Genomic DNA, 6,000 nt, shown 5'->3' with positions numbered 1-6,000 from the left:
ACAGAAGTGATACTCTCTATTATCTTTCCCTTCCTCAGTTATTTCACTTCGTTTGATCACCTCTAGTTTCTTCCCTGTAACTGGAAATGGCATAATTTCATCCTTTTTTATGTCTGAGCAATATTGCTTTGCGTATATGTACCTCATTTTCTGTATCCATTCGTCTGTTGTTGTACACTTAAGTTGCTCCCCTGTCTTGGCTATTGTACCTAGTGCTGCCATGATCTTTGGAGTGCAGGTATCTTTTAAAATTTTGCGTTTTTTTCTGGATTTACTTCTAGGTATTGGATTTCTGGATCACTGGGTACCTCTATGCTTAGTTTTTAAAAGAATCTCCATAATGTTCTACCTATTGGGTGTACCAATTTACATTCCCACCAACAGTGTAGGAGGGTTTCTTTCTTTCCACACCCTCTGCAGAATTTATTGTTGTAGGTTTTTGATGTGGCCATTCTGACCAATGTGAGGTGATACCTCATGGTACATTTGATTTGCGTTTCTCAAAGCGCTAGTGATACTGAACATCTTTTCATGTGCTTTTATCACCGTCTCTATGACCTCTTTAGAGAAACATGCATTTAGACCTTTGCCTGATTGTTTTTGTTGAGTTTTTTTTTTTAATTGAACTGTACTAATAATTTGTATGTGTTGAAGAGAAAGTTCTTGTGAAATCAACCCTGAATATTCACTGGAAGTACTGAAACTCCAATCTTTTGGCCACATGGTGCAAAGAGTTGACTCATTGGAAAAGACCCTGATGCTGGGAAAGATTGAGGACAGGAAGAGACGTGGGCAGCAGAGGATGAGATGTTTGGATGATTTTACCCACTCACAGACATGAGTTTGAGCAAACTCCCAGAGATAGTCAAGGACAGCGAGGCCTGGAGTGCTGCAGTCCATGGGGTCACAAAGAGTCAGACATGACTTAGCAACTGAACAACTACAAAACCCTGAATCCTCCTGAATATTAACTGCCTAGCAATTCAGCTGGCATTTAATATTCAGCTGTACAGTATGAAAAGACAAAAAGATATTACACTGAAAGATAAATTCCCCTGGTTTGTAGGTGCTCAATATGCTACTGGAGAAGAGTGAAGAAATAAATCCAGAAGGAATGAAAAGGCTAAGTAAAAACAGAAACAGTTGGGGGTGTGTCTGGTGGTATAAGTAAAGTCCGATTCTGTAAAGAGCAATCTTGCATTGGAACCTGGAATGTTAGGTCTGTGAATCCAGGTGAATTAGAAGTGGTCAAGAAGAAGATAGCAAGAGTGAACATTGACATTTGAAGAATAAGTGACCTAAGTTGGATGGGTTAGTGTTAGGTTTAGAATGTGGTCCACTGGAGAAGGGAATGGCAAACCACTTCAGTATTCTTGCCTTGAGAACCCCATGAATAGTATGAAAAGGCAAAAAGATAAGACACTGAAAGATGAACTCCCCAGGTGGGTAGGTACCCAATATGCTACTGGAGATCAGTGGAGAAATAACTCCAGAAAAAATGAAGGGATGGAGCCAAAGCTAAAACAACACCCAGTTGTGTATGGGACTTGTGATAAGAAGCAAGGTTTGATGCTGTAAGAGCAATATTGCATAGGAACCTGGAATGTTAGGTCCATGAATCAAGGCTAATTGGAAGTGGTCAGAGAGGAGATGACAAGAGTGAATATCGACATTCTAGGAATCAGCAAGCTAAGGTGAACTGGTATGGGTGACTTTAACTCAGATGACAATTATATCTACTACTGCAGGCAGGAATCCCTTAGCAGAAGTGGAGTAGCCATCATAGTCAACAAAGGAATCTGAGATACAGAAATTGGATGCAATCTCAAAAATGACAGAATGATCCCTGTTCATTTCCAAGGCGAACCATTCAATATCACAGTAATCCAAGTCTATCCCCAACCAGTAATGATGAAGAAGCTGAAGTTGAACAGTTCTATGAAGACCTACAAGACCTTCTAGAACTAACACCCAAAGAAGATGTCCTTTTCATTATAGGGGACTGGGATGCAAAAGTAGGAGGTCAAGAAATACCTGGAGTAACAGGCAAATTTGGCCCTGGAGTACAGAATGAAGCAGGGCAAAGGCTAGTAGAGTTCTTCCAAGAGAATGCACTGGTCATAGCAAACACTGACTTCCAACAACACGAGAGAAGACTCTACACGTGGACATCAACAGTTGCATGACACTGAAATCAGATTGATTATATTATTTGCAGCCAAAGATGGAGAAGCTCTATACAGTCAGCAAAAACAAGACTGGGAGCCAACTGTGACTCAGATCACGAACTCCTTATTGCCAAATTCAGAGTGAAATTGAAGAAAGTGGAGAAAACCACTAGACCATTCAGGTATGACCTAAATCAAATCCCTTATGACTATACAGTGGAAGAGAGAAATAGATTTAAGGGACTAGATCTGATAGAGTGCTTGATGAACTATGGATGAAGGTTCATGGCATTGTAGAGGAGACACTAATCAAGACTATCCCCAAAAATACAGAAAAGAAAAAGAAATACAAAAAAGTGAAATGGCTGTCTGAGGAGGCCTTACAAATAGCTGTGAAAGAGGGAAGTGAAAAGCAAAGGAGAAAAGGAAAGATATATGCATTTGATGCAGAGTTCCAAAGGATAGCAAGGATAGATAAGAAAGCCTTCCTCAGCAATCAGTGCAAAGAAGTAGAGGAAAACAATGGAATGGGAAAGACTAGAGATCTCTTCAAGAAAATCAGAGATACCAAGGGAACATTTTATGCAAAGATGAGTTCAACAAAGGACAGAAATGGTAGGGACCTAAGAGAAGCAGAAGATATTAAGAAGAGGTGGCAAGAATACACAGAAGAACTGTACAAAAAAGATCTTCATGACCCAGATAATCATGATGGTGTGATCACTCACCTAAGCCCAACATCCGGAATTTGAAGTTCAAGTGGGCCTTGAAGATTCCCTCACGAACAAAGCTATGTTGGTATGAAATTCCCACTTGACTATTTCAAATCCCTTAAAAGATGATGCTGTGAAGTCTGCACTCAATAGCCAGCCAAATTTGGAAAATCAGCAGTGCAAGACTGTGAAAACGTCATTTTCATCCAATCCAAAGAAGATGGCAATGCTAAAACTGCTCAAACTAACCCATCAACCCAATCTTATGCTTGCAAAGTAATGCTTAAAATTCTCCAAACCAGGCTTAGCAATTGGTGAACCGTGAACTTCCAGATGTTAAAGCTGGTTTTAGAAAAGGCAGAGCAACTAGAGATCACATTGCCAACATCCGCTGGGTCATGAAAAAAGTAAGAGAGTTCCAGAAAAACATCTGTTTCTGCTTATTGACTATGCCAAAGCCTTTGACTATGTGGGTCACAATAAACTGGGGAAAATTCTGAAAGAGATGGGAATACCAGACCACTGACCTGCCTCTTGAGAAACCTGTATACAGGTCAGGAAACAACAGTTAGAACTGGACATAGAACAACAGACTGGTTCCAAATAGGAAAAGGAGTATGTCAAGGCTGTATATTGTCACCCTGCTTATTTAACTTATATGTAGAGTACATCATGAGAAATGCTGGGCTGGAGGAAGCACAAGCTGGAATCAAGATTGCCAGGAGAAATATCAATAACCTCAGATATGCAGATGACATCACCCTTATGGCGCAAAAAGAAGAACTGAAGAGGCTCTTGATGAAAGTGAAAGAGGAGAGTGAAAAAGTTCGTTTAAAGCTCAACATTCAGAAATCTAAGATCATGGCATCCGGTCCCATCACTTCATGGCAAATAGATGGGGAAACAGTGGAAACAGTGGCTGACTTTATTTTTGGGGGCTCCAAAATCACTGCAGATGGTGATTGCAGCCATGAAATTAAAAGACTCTTACTACTTGGAAGAAAAGTTATGATCAACCAAGACAGCATATAAAAAGCAGACATATTACTTTGCCAACAAAGTTCCATCTAGTCAGGGCTATGGTTTTTCCAGTGGTCATGTATGAATGTGAGTATTGGACTATAAAGAAAGCTGAGCACAGAAGAGTTGGTGCTTTTGAACTGTGGTGTTGGAGAAGACACTTGAGAGTCCCTTGGACTGCAAGGAGATCCAACCAGTCCCTCCGAAAGGAGATCAGTCTTGCGTGTTCATTGGAAGGACTGATGTTGAAGCTGAAACTCCAATACTTTGGCCACCTGATGTGAAGAGCTGACTCATTTGAAAAGACCCTGATGCTGGGAAAGATTGAAGGCAGGAGGAGAAGGGGACGACAGAGGATGAGATGGTTGGATGGCATCACAACTCAATGGACATGAATTTGAGTAAACTCCGGGAGTTGGTGATGGATAGGGAGGCCTGGTGTGCTAGAGTCCATTGGGTCGCAAAGAGTCGGACACGACTGAGCCACTGAACTGACTGATGTTTCTATCATATGCTGGAGCAGCAATTGCGTCACACTCGAGTGACTCTGAGGAGATACCCCACGTCCAGGGGCAAAGGAGAAGCCCCAGAAAGATGGTACAAGGGGCACAGTCACATTCAGAATCAAACCCCACACCTGCCAGAGACACTCAGAGGGCTCAAACGCACCCTGTGCACACCAGGACCTCAGCCACACAGAGACTGAGACAGAACTGTGTCTGGGTGTGTCCTGAGGAGATACGGGTCAGCAGTGTGCTGCCGCAGGAACAGGGACTCTGGGGGCAGTAGACCTGGGTATGGCATAAGCCCTCTTGGAGAAGTTCACCGTTAACCCACCATGGAGCCACCAGGATGTCCACAGGTCTGGGGAAACAGACTCTTGGAGGGCACAATAGAAACTAGTGCACACCAGGACCCAGGGGAAAGGAGCAGTGACCCACAGGAGACTGACCAAGACGTGCCCGTGAGTGTCCAGGAGTCTCTGCTGGAGGCGTGGGTTGGTGGCGGCCTGCTGCAGGGTTGGGGGCCTGACTGTAGCAGGGCCCGCACGGCATGTTTTGAAGGAGGTCGCCGTTATCTTCATCACCTCCACCATAGTTTGGCCTCAGGTCAAAAAACAGAGAGGGAACACAGCCTCACCCTTCAACAGAAAATTGGATTTCCATCAGAGGGCAGACAGGCTGAAAACCACAATCACAGAAAACTAACCAATCTGATCACATGGATCACAGCCTTGTCTAATTCAATGAAACTACGAACCATGCTGTGTAGAGCCAGCCAAGACGAACGGGTCATGGTGGAGATTTCTGACAAAACATGGGCCACTGGAGAAGGCAATGGCAAACCACTTCAGTATTCTTGCTTTGAGAACCCCATGAGCAGTATGAAAAGGCAAAAAGAAAGGACACTGAAACATAAGCTCCCCAGGTCGGTAGGTGCCCAATATGCTCCTGGAGATCAGTGGAGAAATAACTCCGGAAAGAATGAAGAGAGAGAGCCAAAGCAAAAGCAACACCCAGTTTTGGATGTGACTGATGATGGAGGTAAAGTCCGACGCTGTAAAGAGCAATATTGCATTGGATATTTTACCACTGAGCCACCGGGGATATATATACACATTGCTGTACCACAAATCTGTAGAAATGTTACATCTTGCGTGACTGAAGCCCTAACCCACTCAGTGACAATTCTCCAATCCTTCCTCCTCACAGCCTTTGGCAACCACGATTATATTTTCTGTTCCAATGGATTTGATTAATTTAGATACCTCATAGAAGTGGAATCAGGCAATATTTGTCTTTTTTGATTGGTTCATTTCACTTAGTATAATATCATCAAGGCCCATCCATGATATAGCATATGACAGAATTCTTTTTTAAGGCTTCAAAACATTCCGTTGTGTGCATGTGAATATAATAGCTATAACATATTTCTTATACAAAAATCTTTATTTTTATCCACCAATGAACATTTAGATGCTTACACATCTTGCCCATTGGGAATAATGCAGAAATGACCATACATGTGCCCACTATTTAGTCAATATCTTGCTTTCAATTTTTTATGGAAATACACTCTTGAGTGGGATTGCTAGATCA

This window comes from Cervus canadensis, chromosome 10 (assembly GCF_019320065.1).
Source record: "Cervus canadensis isolate Bull #8, Minnesota chromosome 10, ASM1932006v1, whole genome shotgun sequence".
NCBI lineage: Eukaryota > Metazoa > Chordata > Mammalia > Artiodactyla > Cervidae > Cervus > Cervus canadensis.
The sequence above is the reverse complement of the archived record's forward strand: the minus strand, read 5'-3'. Positions refer to the sequence as shown.